Source organism: Aethalodelphis obliquidens, unplaced genomic scaffold (assembly GCF_003676395.1).
Source record: "Aethalodelphis obliquidens isolate GAN/ISIS:26980383/991018 unplaced genomic scaffold, ASM367639v1 scaffold4, whole genome shotgun sequence".
NCBI classification, from domain to species: Eukaryota; Metazoa; Chordata; class Mammalia; order Artiodactyla; family Delphinidae; genus Aethalodelphis; species Aethalodelphis obliquidens.
In genome coordinates, this window is record NW_020837948.1 from 58,362,661 (window position 1) to 58,381,190 (window position 18,530).

Consider the following 18,530-nt stretch of genomic DNA (forward strand, 5'->3'; position numbering starts at 1 on the left):
GGTGAGAGCTAACTGTACATTTTTAAGTGCTTTGCTGAAAAACTAAGATGTGTGCTATAAGTGAGGTGGGTCATGAAAGCTGCACTGATACAAGGCACCAGGAACCCAATGAAAGGACTCAAGGAAAATACCATTCCCCACCTTCACCCTCTGCTCAAAGATTCAACACATTCGGTCATGTGTTGTGTACACATGGGAAGAGGGGGAAGGGAAGTTTTTATCTCTTTTTGTCCCAGGGTGGGATTGTTCACTGTTCTCTACATCTTTTCTTAGCCAACATATCAAAAAGCTACTTGGCATTTCTGCATTGGTTCCTTTAACCTCTATTTATTCCAGATTTGGGGCTCTTGGTTGTCACAGAAGTCCTACCTAAAGAGGCCAAATTGAACATATATGTTATGGTGTCTACAAGTACAATAGATCTAAGCCAGAACAAATAGAAACTGAACTGCCGGGGCTTCCCTGGTGGCGCAGTGGTTGAGAGTCTGCCTGCCAATGCAGGGGACATGGGTTCCAGCCCTGGTCTGGGAGGATCCCACATGCCGCGGAGCAACTGGGCCTGTGAGCCACAACTACCGAGCTTGCGCGTCTGGAGCCTGTGCTCCACAACGAGAGGCCACAACAGTGAGAGGTCCGCGCACCGCAATGAAGAGTGGCCCCCGCTCGCCGCAACTGGAAAAAGCCCTCGCACAGAAACGAAGACCCAACACAGCCAAAACTAGTAAATAAATAAATTTAAGAAAAAAACTGAATTGCCATTGCCGTCCGGATTTATTGCTCAAAACAAAAAAGCTCCTGATGTGTTTGGCTTGACCACGATCCATTTTATTTTATTAAAAAAATTTTTTTGTAGCTTTATTGGAGTATAATTGCTTTACAATGTTGTGTTAGTTTCTGCTGTACAACAAAGTGAATCAGCTATATGTATACATATATCCCCATATCCCCTCCCTCTTGCGTCTCCCTCCTACACTCTCTATCCCACCCCTCTAGGTGGTCACAAAGCACCGAGCTGATCTCCCTGTGCTATGTGGCTGCTTCCCACTAGCTATCTATTTTACATTTAGTGTATATATGTCCATGCCACTGTCTGCTTTCATCCCAGTTTCCCCTTTCCCCCGCTCTGACCTCAAGTCCTTTCTCTACATCTGCGTCTTTATTCCTGCCCTGCCACCAGGTTCATCAATACCGTTTTTTTAGATTCCATATATGACCATGATCCATTTTAAACCTACGTACCCCACGTTAGGTTTAGGAGGCCAGAAAATAGCCCCCTTACCATTCTTCCTATCTGCCCAGTCACCTCCCACAGAAACATCCTTGTCCTGCAACTTATGGTGCCTGCTTCTCAGGTGGGTGGAGATGCAGGCCTATTTGGGTCATGCCTAAGTTCACAGGACTGAGACCTTCTCCAACTTTAGTGCACCCAAGAATATGGTGGGGGAGAGTTGTTTAATATGCAGATTCCTGAGCCTCACTTCCGGATGTTGATTTCACAGGTCTAGGAAGGGGCCTGGGTAATTTGCATTTTAAAAAAAGTATCCCAGGGGATTTTAGTGCACGGGATTGACGGATCTCACTTAGAGGAATACGGGCCTAAATGTCTATAGGTAGATAAGCAAAAAGACCACATAAGAGCTTTAGGAACGTAATTCAAAAGGCAGAGTAGGAAAGACTGGAGTTAAAACTTGGGATAGCTATTGCAATATGGTTTTCAAACTACATGCATGTAAAAAATGGAAATACACTTTCTAAAAAGTCTATTCTTGTATTATGAGGTGCACACCGTGTCTCTACTCTCTTCTATCCTATTTTCAGCAGTTGTCTTGAAAGGCAGCTTTGCCTGGTTGTCTTTACAAGTTCACGCAGCCCAGGCTGCTTGCACCCTTTTCAGACTTTAACAAGGACCCCTGTACTCACCCTACTGCACTGGACAACACCCTTGTCAATCTCAACAGCTGTTCTGAAGTGGGCACACCATGCTTTCCAGGGACCATCTGTCGGCTGTTCGGGGCTTCCCTGTTCTCAGGTCTGTCAGACACGCCCCTGTTCCTCTCTGCTTCCTCCTGCATAGCCCCAGGTACACACAGCTCTTGGGACCATGGATGTTTATCTCCACCCATTTGTATTTTCAGGTCCATGGAGAGACCTTGGCAAACAGTCATGTTGTAAATGTCCACGAGTTTTTGGTTTTGCCACTTAGTTTTTATGTGGGAATTTGAAAAGATTAAAAACCTGTGCTACTGTCACTGCCACTTTCACCTTGACTTTCTTTATAACGTTACACAATCTGTGTATCTTTAAGCAGTATATTTTGGATAGTTTTTCTCTTCCTTTGAAAATTATATAAATTGGTATGTTCTGCCATACCTTCCTTTTATGGCCAAATTTTATGTTTTTGAGTCATTCGTGTTGATACTTATAACTGTATTCATTCATTTTTGCTGCTGTATTTACATTATATGACTATATATCACAATTCATTAATCCATTCTGTTAATATTTTTTTTCAGATTTTGATAATCATAAATAAGGCTTTGATGAATATTCTATACTTGCCTTTTTTTAATTAATTAATTATTTTTTCGGCTGCATTAGGTTTTCATTGCTGCGCGGGCTTTCTTTAGTTGCGGCGAGCGGGAGATACCTTCATTGCGGTGCGCGTGAGGGCTTCTCATTGTAGTGGCTTCTCTTGTTGTGGCGTGTGGGCTCTAGGCACGCGGGCTTCAGTAGTTGTGGCACACAGGCTCAGTAGCTGTGGCTCGCGGGCTCTAGAGCGCAGGCTCAGGAGTTGTGGCGCACGGGCTTAGTTGCTCCGCGGCATGTGGGATCTTCCTGGACCAGGGCTCAAACCTGTGTCCCCTGCATTGGCAGGTGGATTCTTAACCACTATGCCACCAGGCAAGTTCTATACTTGTAATGCACATGTGTAAGATCTTCCAAGGAAGTGTGCCTAGGTAGATATGAAATGGTATTACTTTTAATTTCAATTTGCATTTTCCTGCTTACAAAAGAAGTTGAACATCTTTTCATGTTTAGCCACCAACCAAGTCTCCTCTTATATGAAATGCCTGTTTGTGACCTTTGCACATTTTTCTATGGATTGTTGGATTTTTTTTCTTATTGATTTAGAAGAGCTTTTTATATACTCTGGATGTTAATAATTTCCTGGTTATGTTCTACAAATAATTTTTTCCTGGTTTGTGCATTTCTGTTTTTGGGCCCTCCTTGTCTTTTCCAAGAATATAATTCTTGATTTCTATACTATATACTTTATCAACCTTTTTAAAATGAATTTTGCTTTTTGTGTTTTGTTTATGAAATCCTGCCTTACCTTGAGATTATAAAGATATATTTTCTTCTAAATGTTTAAAAATTTGGCTTCTTCATTGATCCATATGGAATTCATTTTTGTGTATAGTTTGAGGTATGGATCCAAATTTAATATTTTGTACACGAAGAATTGTTCCAATACCATTTCTTAAATATGTCCCCCTGGGCTTCCCTGGTGGCGCAGTGTTTGAGAGTCCGCCTGCCGATGCAGGGGACGCGGGTTCGTGCCCCAGTCCGGGAAGATCCCACACGCTGTGGAGCGGCTACGCCCGTGAGCCATGGCCACTGAGCCTGCGCGTCCAGGGCCTGTGCTCCGCAATGGGAGAGGCCACAACAGTGAGAGGTCCACGTACGGCAAAAAAAAAAAAAAAAAAAGTCCCCCTTTCCCTATTGATCTTCATTGCCAAGCATTTCATACATGCATGGATCTAGTTATGTAGTTATACTCTTTCACTGAGCTATTTGTCTATATCTGCTCCAGTATATATAATATTATAATTCATAGTTTTAAAATACATTTTGATATCTGATAGGACAAGTCTTCCCTTTACCCAATCTCATATTTTTTGCCTCCCCCATCATACTGCCTCAATAATTCCTCAATAATGTCTCTATTTATTTCCCTCTCCAACAGGCCAGATTAGAAAAATGGTCCCAGATTGCAGAACGAGGTTTCCTAACTCGTGTGGAGCTCAGCCCAGCCCCACATGTTGACAGCCATAAGCAGGTATTTGTTTCTTAGGTGTGCATAGGAATGCTACCACTAGTATCTAAGCTTTATGGATTTTTTCTATAAGTAATAGCATTTTCATAAATAATTGATGATTATGGAAAAATGTCTATGAAAATTACAGGGACCAAATTATTCTCTAATTTTCAACTAGAGAAGTTAAGGCAGAGAGAGATTAGAGAAAGTTTCTACAGTCACTTTTTTTCCTCACTCATCAGCTACCACCCATCACCTACCTAGGTCCTGAACTTCTAGTGAAAGTGAGATGGGAAAGGTAATGCATCAAGTCAAAGGGAAACATGGCAAAGATCTTTGGGGGACTGGGTACCTCGAACAGGCTTGAGGGGTTAAGAAACACCTACCTTTTGGTTAAGAGAACAATGACTGGACTGCAGTTATCTTAGGATAAATCTGGATTCTGTAAACTTACCACTTCCCATGATTTTGCTTTAGTTTTCTCTTCTTCCTTGGCTTCCTTTCTACCCCTTCCCTCCTGTTGTCTCTTCTCTCTTATTCTCTGCTTATACTCCTGGACACTTCTGTTCCTTTCAGATGCCATTCTACACAAGTTCTTCCTTTTTGCTTTTGGAGGTTTTTACACTGCTCTGGTACTCTTGCTTAGGGACCTCTCATATGGTTCTTCATGATAATGCCCATTATATAATGTAGTAACAAATGCTGTTTAAGTTCACAGCAGGCTAGATGAGGAAATGTCAGCTATGTTTTATCTTAAGTGTTTACATACACACCAATGCAAAGAGATGTATGTAAAGAGAGATTCTATTTGTCTTGAGGATTTAAGGCTTTTTTGTTTTGTTTTTTTTTTTTTGCTAAGTCACATTTGCCATCAAAACTGCTGCTCTGTCTTGTCCTGTCTTTAAATACCCACTAGATGTTGCTACAGGGCTATGGGAAAAAGTCTTCAGTTTCATCCAAAGCTTCTGAATTACTGAACTAGAAACTTGCAGCCATCAGAAACAGGAAGGATATAATCTTAAACACAGAAACAGGAAGCATATCTTCAAAAGATAGGAAGGAAGTAAAACTGACTAAGGACTGAATATTTAAAAGACAATGTTGGCATAATTGAAACTTGTGCATTAGCATTGTGACATCTGTCAGCTGAATACAATGTTAAATCTTTAGAGATTATCTCTCCTAGGGCATCTGAAACTTGACTGAGGTTTCAAATCAGGTTTCAAAAACAGTACAAACATACTGGACATCCTAAAAGTATTTAATATTGTAAAAATTACTGTTTTCTCATTCTAAAAGTATTACATTGCCATTTAGACAATTAGGAAAATAATAGGAAATTATAGAGGAGAAAATAATTACCCAGAACTCAAGGATAGTCACTCAGGGTGACTATCTTTTGCATTTTAGCACATTTCTTTCCTTCCAGCTTTTCTCCTATACTTTTTTTTTTTTTTTTGGTACGCGGGCCTCTCACTGTGTGGCCTCCCCCGTTGTGGAGCACAGGCTCCAGATGCGCAGGCTCAGCGGCCATGGCTCACGGGCCCAGCCCAGCCGCTCCGCGGCATGTTGGATCTTCCCAGACCGGGGCACGAACCCGTGTCCCCTGCATCGGCAGGCAGACTCTCAACCACTGTGCCACCAGGGAAGCCCTCTCCTATACTTTCTAAACTATAAAATATTGTATAAATTATATATGTATATATATATACTTTTTGCTTAATTATATATGTTGTATATGTACATATACATACATACTTTTTTGTTTGATGATATATTGTATATATATGATATATGATGTGTGTATATATACACACAATATACACACATACACACACATACACACATCCTGTGGAAGCTATTAAACATAATAACAACCAGCCCTATGATGTGTGGGAGCAGGGCAGGCGGCGGGGGGGGTTACTTGTAAAATTTGCAGATTTCTGTGGTGTAAATACTCCAAAACTTACTACACATTATTAGTTCTTCTTTCCTGGTCCTCTTCCTCCACTCAGTAAACCACAAAATCTGGCCTCATAGTAAAATGTAACAAAATAATTGAGAAGTGATGAGTTTGGGGTATTTACTGCCTTTATTTTTAATATAATTTGTTCAATTATGCTTATACACTTTAATTTTTAATAGTGACTACGTTTAATAACTGACTTCCAAATTCCTGAAAATTTAACAATCAGCTCTTACAAACTAGTAGAAGCTGGATCAAGTTCACCTTTGACACCACTCTAGTAAGAACTTCCCTGCCTCCCTCCCCCAACTCTCTGTCTTCCCCATAGTCCAGTCCTGGAGAGATCAGCCTTTGAGGTTAGTTAAGGGGAGGAAGGGAAGCAGAAAAGAAAAAGCAACGTGTAGAATAAGTTTTGCTTAAGCAAAGGTTTTTAGCGTAAGACACAAAAAGCACTGTATTGGGTTGTTTAGTGTCCCCCCTCCCCCAAATTCATGTTCTTCTAGGAACCTCAGAATGCGACCATATTAGGAAATAGGGTTGTTATAGTTGTAATTGTTTAAGTTAAGGTCAGGTCATAGTGGAGTAGGGTAGGCCCTGCTCTAATATGACTAGTGTTCTTACAAGAAGAGGAGGAGACACAGAGAAAGAGATGTACAGGGAGAAGACCACTTGATGAAGGGGGTAGAGATTGGAGTCAAGGCAAGGAATGCCAAGAACTATCAGCAACAGCAAAGCTAAGAGGAAGGAATGGAATGGATTCTCACCTAGAAGCGTTAGAGAGAGCCTGGCCTGGCCAACACCTTGATTTTAGACTCCTGGCCTCCAGAATTGTGAGATAATGAATTTCTGTTATTTAAGCCATCCAGTATGTGGTAATTTATTACAGCAGCCCTAGGAAACTAATGCAAGCACTTACTGTACAAGAAGAAATTGATAAACTGGACATCACTCAAAACCTATTTCTGATGAAAAGGCATTAATAAGAAAATGAAGGGTTGGTTCAAGATGGCAGAGTAGAAGGACGTGCGCTCACTCCCTCTTGCGCGAGCACTGGAATCACAACTAATTGATAAACAATCATTGACAGGAAGACAATGGAACTCACCAAAAAAGATACCCCACATCTAAAGACAAAGGAGAAGCTGCAATGAGACGGTAGGATGGGCGCAATCATAATAAAATCAAAAAAACCGCTGGGTGGGTGCCTCACAAACTGGAGAACAATTATAGCATAGAAGTCCACCCACTAGAGTGAAGGTTCTCAGCCCCACGTCAGGCTTCCCAATCTGGGGGTCTGGCAAAGGGAGGATGAATTCCCAGAGAATCAGACTTTGAAGGCTAGAGGGATTTGATTGTAGGACTTCGACAGGACTGGGGGAAACAGAGACTCCACTCTCAGAGGGCACACACGAAGTAGTGTGCGCATCGGGACCCAGGGCAAGGAGCAGTGACCCCACAGGAAACTGAACCAGACCTACCTACTAGTGTTGGAGGGTCTCCTGCAGAGGTGTGGGGGGGTGGCTGTGGCTCACCACGGGGACAAGGACACTGGCAGCAGAAGTTCTGAGAAGTACTCCTTGGCGTGAGCCCTCCCAGAGTCTGCCATTAGCCCCACCAAAGAGCCTGTAGGCTCCAGTCCTGGGTCGCCTCAGGCCAAACAACCAACAGGGAGGGAACTCAGCCCCACCCATCAGCAGACAAGCAGATTAAAGTTTTACTGAGCTCTGCCCACCAGAGCAACACCCAGCTCTACCCACCACTAGTCCCTCCCATCAGGAAGCTTGCACAAGCCTCTTAGATAGCCTCATCCACCAGAGGGCAGGCAGCAGAAGCAAGAAGAACTACAATCCTGCAGCCTGTGGAACGAAAACTACATTCACAGAAAGATAGACAAGATGAAAAGGCAGAGGAACAAGATAAAACCCCAGAAAAACAACTAAATGAAGTGGAGATAGACAACCTTCCAGAAAAAGAATTCAGAATAATGATAGTGAAGATGATCCAGTACCTCAGAAAAACAATGGAGGCAAAGATCGAGAAGATGCAAGAAATGTTTCATAAACACCTAGATGAATTAAAGAACAAACACCTAGAAGAATTAAAGGACAAACAAACAGAGATGAACAATACAGTAACTGAAATGAAAAATACACTAGAAGGAATCAACAGCAGAATAACTGAGGCAGAAGAATGGATAAGTGACCTGGAAGACAGAATGGTACAATTCACTGCTGCAGAACAGAATAAAGAATGAAAAGAAATGAAGATAGCCTAAGAGACCTCTGGGATGACATTAAATGCACCAACATTCACATTTATAGGAGTCCCAGAAGGAGAAGAGAAGGACCAGAGAAAGTATCTGAAGAGATTATAGTCGAAAACTTCCCTAACATGGGAAAGGAAACAGCCACCCAAATCCAGGAAGCGCAGAGAGTCCCAAACAGGATAAACCCAGGGAGAAACACGCCAAGACACATAGTAATCAAATTGGCAAAAATTAAAGACAAAGAAAAATTATTAAAAGCAACAAGGGAAAAACGACAAATAATATACAAAGGAACTCCCATAAGGTTAACAGCTGATTTCTCAGCAGAAACTCTACAAGCCAGGAGGGAGTGGCATGATATATTTAAAGTGATGAAAGGGAAGAACCTACAACCAAGATTACTCTATCCAGCAAGGATCGCACTCAGATTCGACGGAGAAATCAAAAGCTTTACAGACAAGCAAAAGCTAAGAGAATTCAGTGCCACCAAACCAGCTCTACAACAAATGCTAAAGGAACTTCTCTAAGTGGGAAACACAAGAGAAGAAAAGGACTTACAAAAAAAAAAACCCAAAGCAATTAAGAAAATGGTAATAGGAACATACTTATTGATAATTACCTTAAATGTCAATGGATTAAATGCTCCAACTAAAAGACACAGGCTCACTGAATGGATACAAAAACAAGACCCATATACATGCTGTCTACAAGAGACCCACTTCAGACTGAGGGACACATACAGGCTGAAAGTGAGGGGTTGGAAAAAGATATTCCATGCAAATGGAAATCAAAAGAAAGCTGGAGTAGCAATACTCATATCAGATAAAATAGACTTTAAAATATAGAATGTTACATGAGACAAGGAAGGACACTACATAATGATCAAGGGATCAATCCAAGAAGAAGACATAACAATTATAAATATATATGCACCCAACATAGGGGCAACTCAATACATAAGGCAAATGCTAACAGCTATAAAAGAGGAAATCGACAGTAACACAATAATAGTGGGGGACTTTAACACCTCACTTACACCAATGGACAGATCATCCAGACAGAAAATTAATAAGGAAACAAAAGCTTTAAATGACACAATAGACTAGATAGATTTAATTGATATTTATAGGAAATTCCATCCCAAAACAGCAGATCACACTCTCTTCTCAAGTGCACACGGAACATTCTCCAGGAAAGGTCACATCTTGCGTTACAAATCAAGCCTTGGTAAATTTAAGAAAACTGAAATCATATCAAGCATCATTTCTGACCACAACACTATGAGAGTAGAAATCAATTACAGGGAAAAAAACGTAAAAAGCACAAACACATGGAGGGTAAACAATATGTTACTAAATAACCAAGAGATCACTGAAGAAATCAAAGAGGAAATTAAAAAATACTTAGAGACAGATGACAATGAAAACACGACGATCCAAAACCTATAGGATGCAGCAAAAGCAGTTCTAAGAGGGAAGTTTATAGCTACACAATCCTACCTCAAGAAAGAAGAAAAATCTCAAATACACAATCTAACTTTACACCTAAAGGAACCTTAGAAAAAGAAGAACAAAGCCCAAAGTTAGTAGAAGGAAAGAAATCATAAAGATCAGAGCAGAAATAAATGAAATAGAATCAAAGAAAACAATAGCAAAGATCAATAAAACTAAAAGCTGATTCTTTGAGAAAATAAACAAAATTGATAAACCTTTAGCCAGACTCATCAAGAAAAAGAGGGAGAGGACTCAAATCAATAAAATCAGAAATGAAAAAGGAGAAGTTACAACAGACACCACAGAAATACAAAGCATCATAAGAGACTACTACAAGTAACTCTATGCCAATAAAATGGACAACCTGGAAGAAATGGACAAATTCTTAGAAAGGGATAACCTTCCAAGACAGAAACAGGAAGAAATAGAAAATATGAAGAGACAAATCACAAGTAATGAAGTTGAAACTGTGATTACAGATCTTCCAACAAACAAAAGTCCAGGAACAGACGGCTTCACAGGTGAATTCTATGAAACATTTAGAGAAGCACTAACACCTATCCTTCTCACACTCTTCCAAAATATAGCAGAGGGAGGAGCATTCCCAAACTCATTCTACGAGGCCACCATCACCCTGATACCAAAACCAGACAAAGATACTACAAAAAAAGAAAATTACAGAACAATATCACTGGTGAATATAGATGCAAAAATCCTCAACAAAATACTGGCAAACAGAATCCAACAACATATTAAAAGGATCATACACCATGATCAAGTGGGATTTATCCAGGGATGCAAGGATTCTTCAATATACACAAATCAATCAGTGTGATACACCATATTAACAAATTGAAGAATAAAAACCATATGAGCATCTCAGTAGATGCAGAAAAAGGTTTTGACAAAATTCAAAACCCATTTAGGACAAAAACTCTCCAGAAAGTGGGCACAGAGGGAACCTACCTCATCATAATAAAGGCCATATACGACAAACCCACAGCAAACGTCACTCTCAATGGTGAAAAACTGAAAGCATTTCCTCTAAGATCAGAATCAAGACAAGGATGTCCACTCTCGCCACTCTTATTCAACATAGTTTTGGAAGTCTTATTCACGGCAATCATAGAAGAAAAAGAAAAATAAGGAATACAAATTGGAAAAGAAGTAAAACTGTCACTGTTTGCAGATAACATGATACCTATACATAGATAATCCTAAAGATGCCACCAGAAAACTTCTAGAGCTAATCAATGAATTTGGTAAAGTAGCAGGATACATTAATGCACAAAAATCTCTTGCATTCCTATACACTAACAACAAAAGATCAGAAAGAGAAATTACGGAAACAACCCCATTCACCATTGCAACAAAAAGAATAAAATACCTAGGAATAAACCTACCTAAGGAGGTAAAAGACCTGTACTCAGAAAGCTATAAGTCACTGATCAAAGAAATCAAAGATGACACAAACAGATGGAGAGATATACCATGTTCTTGGATTGGAAGAATCAACACTGTGAAAATGACTATACTACCCAATCTACAGATTCAATGCAATCCCCATCAAATTACCAATGGCATTTTTTACAGAGCTAGAATAAAAAATTTTAAAATTTGTATGGAGACACAAAAGACCCTGAATAGCCAAAGCAATCTTGAGGGGAAAAAATGGAGCTGGATGAATCAGACCCCCTGATTTCAGACTATACTACAAAGCTACAGTAATCAAGACAATATGGTACTGGCACAAAAACAGAAAGACAGATCAATGGAACCGGATAGAAAGCCCAGAGATAAACCCATGCACCTATGGTCAACTAATCTATGACAAAGGAGACAAGGATATACAATGGAGAAAAGACAGTCTCTTCAATAAGTGGTGCTGGAAAAGCTGGACAGCTACATGTAAAAGAATGAAATTAGAACACTCCCTAACACCATACACAAAAATAAACTCAAAATGGATTAAAGACCAAAATGTAAGACCAGACACTATATAACTCTTAGAGGAAAATATAGGAAGAACACTCTTTGACATAAATCCAGCAAGATCTTTTTTGACCCACCTCCTAGAGTAATGTAAATAAAAACAAAAATAAACAAATGGGACCTAATGAAACTTAAAAGCTTTCGCACAGCAAAGGAAACTATAAACAAGATGATAAGACAACCCTCAGAATGGGAGAAAATATTTGGCAACAAATCAACGGAGAAAGGATTAATCTCCAAAATATATAAACAGCTCATGCAGCTCAATATTAAAACACAAACAACCCAATCAAAAATTGGGCAGAAGACCTAAATAGACATTTCTCCAAAGAAACATACAGATGGCCAAGAGGCACATGAAAAGCTGCTCACGTGCTCACTAATTATTAGAGAAATGCAAATCAAAACTACAATGAGGTAGCACCTCACGCCGGTCAGAATGGCTATCATCAGAAAATCTATAAACAACAAATGCTGGAGAGGGTGTGGAGAAAAGTGAACCCTCTTGCACTGTCGGTGGGAATGTAAATTGATACAGCCACTGTGGAGAACAGTATGGAGGTTCTTTAAAAAATTAAAAATAGAATTACTATATGACCCAGCAATCCCACTACTGGGCATATACCCAGAGAAAACCATAATTCAAAAAGACACATGCACCCCAACGTTCACTGCAGCACTATTTACAATAGCCAGGTCAGGGAAGCAACCTAAATGCCAATCAACAGATGAATGATAAGGAAGATGTGGTACATATATACAATGGAATATTACTCATCCATAAAATGGAATGAAATTGGGTCATTTGTAGAGATGTGGATCACCTAGAGACTGTCATACAGAGTGAAGCAAGTCAGAAAGAGAAAAACAAATATTATATATTAAATCATGTATGTGGAATTCTAGAAAAATGGTACAGATGAACCAGTTTGCAAGGCAGAAATAGAGACACAGATATAGAGAACAAACGTATGGACCCAAGGGGGAAAGCGGGGGGTGGGGGGCGGGGGGTGGTGGTGGTGGGATGAACTGGGAGATTGGGATTGACATGTATACACTAATATGCATAAAATAGATAATTAATCAGAACCTGCTGTATTAAAAAAAATAAAATTCAAAAAAAGAAAAAAAATTGAATAGGCAAGCCAGAGACAAGTAAAAAGTATTCATGATGCATAAATCTGACAAAGGCCTCATGTCCAGACTGTGTAAAGGACTCCTACAAACCAACAATAAAAATACAAACAGCCCAATTGACAAGTGGGCAAAAAATCTGCATAGAAACTACAAAAGGTACAGTCAAAAAGCACATAGAAGGTGCTTAGTGTCCTTAGCCATTAGGGAAATGCAAATTAAAACCACAATGAGATACTATTTCACACCCACCAGAATGGGTAATAAATAGGAGATTGACTATCAAATGTTGGTGAAGATATGGAGCAAAGGGAGCTTTCATACATGGCTGGTAGGAGTATAGAAAGGCAGTTTCTTATAAAGTTAAACATATACCCACCATATACCCCAGCAATTGTACTCTTAGGTATTTACCTAAGAGAAATGAAAACATACATCCACAAAAAAACTTCAGTGAGAATATTACCAGCAGCCTCTCTATAATAGCCTCCAAAGTGGAAATAAATGTTTGTCAACAGGCGAGTGGACTAAACAAATTTGGTATGTTCATACAGTGTAATAGTACTCAGCAATAAAGAGGAATGCATTGATATAAAGCACATCGGTGAATCTTAAAAACATTAAACCTACTAAAAGAATCCAGTTTAAAAAGATACATACAATATGATTCCATTTACATGAAAGGCTACTCTGTGGTGGTAGAGAAACTACATGATAGAAATCAGAAAGTGTTTGCTTGGGGGTAGGTATTGAGGAAAGGGAAGAAGCAATGGAAATATTCTTAATCCTGTTTTAAGCAGTGTGTGTGTGTGTGTGTGTGTTTGTGTGTGTGTGTGTGTGTGTGTGTGTGTGTGTGTGTATTCAAAACCATTGAACTGCATCATTTTACTACATCAAAATTCTGATTAACCTTTCATGGCTGGCATTTTTGTGTCTTTCTACTTTGGCAGACCTGCTAATATATTAGTCTAAACTAGTTTACATGACTGTTTCAGTTACACACAAAGAATATCCCATTACCATATGTAAATTTGGCAATTTCGTGAGTCCAAAAATCAACTAAAATTTATTATTTTTTATGTATTAATCATTTATGTAAATTATACTTTTAAGATTTGAGCTTTTAAGATTACCGTTTTTCCACTTACAACTCCGATTTTCCTCCTGTAGGTTGTGTATGCTGGTGTAAGAAATACAGAAACTTTTTAAAAAAAAAATCCACCACACATTGAACTGAACATTAAGGTCTACATATGTCATTATATGCAAATTATTCCTTAATGAAGAGAAGCAATAAAAAACAGATTATACCGTTCTTCAGTAGCAGAGTCAGGGGGTGGCTTGGTACGCTTGATAACCTCTTATTTCCTCAATCCCCCTAAACAACCCTAAATAAACATACACTCTAAGATAAAGGTGTGAATTTGCTGTGTAAGCAGCTGACAACTGTGTTTACTATTCAAACACAACCTTTGTTGAAGTTTCATAGCTCTCATTTCAAAAAGATTATCACCTTGACACCTTTCCTATATGAAATTCCAGAGCTGTCACTGTTCAGCTCTTTGTTTTATTCTGTAAATAGTATACTATGAGAAGCTATACATGTCTATGTATATATCTGCTTTTCATTCTTCTTAATGACAACATAGTATTCCACTGATAATCACCTATTGATGGACATTTAGGGTGTCTCTAACTTTTCAAAATTACTGTTGGAATCTTCTGAACTTGTCAAAACTAGTTGACAAAATCAGTGTCATTTTCACCAGGCTGTTGCATTTGCGTTTCTAATTCTTTGACAGCCTATCATGACTTTATCTGTCACTTTGATTGCCAATTTTTTATACCAACATTATACTGTGTTTTTAGGGGGAAAATAATTTAAGAATCCTTACAAAACCCTGATAATCATGTTTAACATCTGTTGCTTTTTTCATGTCATCATAAATTATAAAATGTTGTAATGTATTTCTCCTTCTGAGACAGATGATCAGTTTATAACTGTTGCCCCCTAACTAGGTCATTTTGCATTCTCACTTCTAAAGAAATATACTACTCATGATCTAATAGAGCTAAACAATGAATAATTATGATTTTAGAGATCACACAGAATAGCAACGTCTTGTAGGCATCCTGGGGCAATGGGTCAGGAAGGGTTGTTATAAGTTACCACTAGGCATGCCTAGTCCTCTGATTCTCATTTTTGAAATGCCGAGTTTTTGCAATCAACCTTTGCTGATTTTATGGGCTTCATTGTAATATATCTTTTTGTCAATCACCAGAATAACACATGCTATTAATTATTCTTCAGAGGGTTTTTTAAAATGAAATATTAACTGCTTATTAGGCTATTACCTTAAATTTCATAGTACTTTTAACTTTTTGAATTATTTTCATATCTATTTTATATATGCCATTTTAAAGTAAAATTGAGCTTCTATATTAAATTCTGCACTAAGAAAGGACATAGCCTGTAGGAGTTGGGTCAGCATATTCCTACACAAGTGAATCAACTATAACGATGACTGCAAAACAAATTTAGGTATTGAACCAACACCTAATCCTGTGTAAACCTGTCTCTGTGTTTTCCCACATTTTGCAGTTTTTGAGAAAGGGTCTCACATATACTGATTTTTCGGATTACATGCATATTCTCATTCATTTCTAAATTCACAAAATAGTTCTTATTTGTGCTAAAGACCATGCAAATAATTTGGGTTGATGGATGGCAATCTTTTTTTTTTTAATCCAAATCTTTGAGAAAATGAATGTTATTTTTGGAAAATGCATTTTAAAATACTCATCATAAAATACTCAGTGAAGTACTTTATATACCTTTATTTTGGGGGGAAATAAAGTAATAAGGTGAAAAGTGGGTTTACTCTCTTAGATATTCATGTTGTGTTATACTTATGATCAAGCAAATCTTCCATGAAAGTCTCATCTCTTACAGTTCTGGGATCTAAAGTAACCTGGATAGAATGGAAATGCTATGAAGCTATATAGGCAGGAAAAAATTTAAATTATAAAAGCCAAATATATTGTGTAACCACAAAAATCCTGAGACTTCTTTTTCAAAATCCACACTTCCAAACAAGTCTCATTATAGTACACCTTGTACATACTCCACTTCCTGCTTAGTGCCTGAGTCCTCATCTCACACCACTCTCCTCTGACTCCCCAGCTTCCGGCACACAAGCCTCCTGGGATGTCTCAGGGCCTGTGCACTTATGTTCATTCTTCAAATGTCACCTCTTCAGAGAGGTGATCTCTGACCATGTTCTCTAATCAGCAGCCTCTTTATTTCTCTCAGGCACACATCACTCTCTGAATTATCTCATTTATTTATGTACTTGTTTGTTGTCTGCCTCATCCATTAGAAGGCGCGGCCAGTAAGGGAAGGGCCCTAATTCCCAGCCCTCCTTCAGGGCACTGAGCCTCACGAGCATTTGTGGTATAGCATATATGCTATTGGTATGATTTTGGAATTTTCCTTCCTAATGAAAATCTGAGGTGGCAAAGCTGGCCTTCTACTTTTAATTCACCTTTAAAACAAGTAAAGAATTCCCAAATAGAACTTTTTCTCGAAAGACTTAAAGCCTAAATGGAAATCAAGCAATGAAAATTTAATTATAGTTCTGAAGGATTACTTGGTTTCATTTTATAAATTTACTATACAATATTATTCCTCAAAGATTCAAATTTTGATATAATCTAACTTAACTGTATTCTGCCTCATATTCTTTAATTTTTTACAGATATTTGTTGGTTTAAAAAGAATATAATGCTCTTCTCAAGGTTTTCTGACTAATTCACTATGTGTTAGTATTTATATTAACAAGCAATCAATTTTCCTTTTTAACTACTTGAATTTCTCCCCTATTCTTAGGACTCTTTAAATCTAATAGAGTTCCCATTCTCTCTTTTTTTACCCCATGATATTAAATTGTTGAAAGAAACCAGGTCATTTGTCCTATTGAATTTCCCACATTCTAGATTTGGTTAATTTTATCTTCCTGGTGTTAACACATTTCTCTGCTTTTCCACCTTCCCCCCTCATATAAATAACTGATAGTTAGATCTAGAGTCTTGATTAGATTCAGGTTTTTAACTTTTGTGGGGGCTTAGAATACTTCATAGGTAGCACCATTTATTCCTATTGTATCATGCCTGGAGGAGCATATTTGGTTATCTCACTATTAGTGATATGTTAAGATTATCAGTGGATGTAATGTTGTCAGCCTGATCTACCTGTTACAAAATTCCCCACCAGCCTTTCACCTGGGAATTTAGGACTGTTTTAAACATGGAGGATATATAGGTGGAGAGGTGTAAAAAACACAAAGAGGTCTAGTTCTTTGCATATTTATTACTGTTCTGCCTCGTTTATAGAGTTGAGGTGAGGAATATTCAAATAAGTTTATTTTTTGTATATTAACTGTAGGTTATTTTATTTTTATTGAAGTATAGTTGATTTATAATATTGTGTTAGTTTCAGGTGTACAGCAGAGTGATTCAGTTATACATATATATATATGTTTTTCAGGTTCTTTTCCATTGTAGGTTATTACAGGATATTGAATATAGTTCCTCGTGCTATACAGTAAATCCTTGTTGTTTATCTATTTTATATATCATAGTGTGTATCTGTTAATCCTATAATCCTAATTTACCCCCCCTTCCCCTTTGGTAACCGTGAGTTTGTATTCTATGTCTATGAGTCTGTTTCTGTTTTGTAAATAAATTCATTTGTATTATTTTTCCACATATAAGTGATATATAATTTTTGTCTTTCTCTGTCTGACTTACTTCACTTAGTGGGATATTTTTTAGGTCTATCCATGATGCTGCAAACGGCAATACTTCAGTCTTTATGACTGAGTAACATTCCATCGTATATATATACACCACATCTTTATCCATTTATCTGTGGATGGACACTTCAGTTGCTTCCATGTCTTGGCTATTATAAATAGTGCTGCTATGAACATTGGGGTACATGACTCTTTTTAAATTAGAGTTTTTGTCTTTTCCAGATATATGCCCAGGAGTGGGACTGCTGGATCATATGGTAGCTCTAGTTTTAGTTTTTTAGGGAACCTTCACACTGTTTCCCATAGTGGCTGCACCAATTTACATTCCCATCAACAGTTGTAGGAGGGTTTCCTTTTCTCCACACCCAGAATCAAGTAAGTTTAAAAGACAACCACGAACCAAGTGTTTTAAACAGCAGTGGCTTAACTATGGTCTAAATAGTAAAGTGCACAGGGAACTCTGCTCAATACTCTGTAATAACATAAATGGGAAAAGAATTTGAAAAAGAACAGATACATGCATATGTATAACTGAATCACTTTGCTGTACACCTGAAAGTAACATTGTTAATCAACTCTACTCCAATACAAAATAAAAATTTTGAAAAGTAGTAAAATAATAATAAGTATGGCAAAGCCACTCCATGTACTGAAAAGGACAGTAAATTGAGGAGTCAGAAAACCCTAGTTTCTTTCATTTATTTGACAAACCATTAAAGACCCAATATGTGCTTGGACCCTGTAGATTCCGAAGTGAGTACTAAAAATTTGCTATGCAGAAAGGGTGTGTCTTATTGGAATCTTCCTCTCACTTGGGAGGTGGAGC

At 38.2% G+C, this 18,530-nt stretch overlaps 1 protein-coding gene across 1 annotated transcript in view; it reads right to left on the reverse strand.

Moving 5' to 3' along the window:
• The window catches only part of HMGCR (3-hydroxy-3-methylglutaryl-CoA reductase), a 53,230-nt gene that overhangs the window by 34,128 nt on the left and 572 nt on the right, over window positions 1-18,530 (reverse strand). The window lies entirely within an intron of this gene.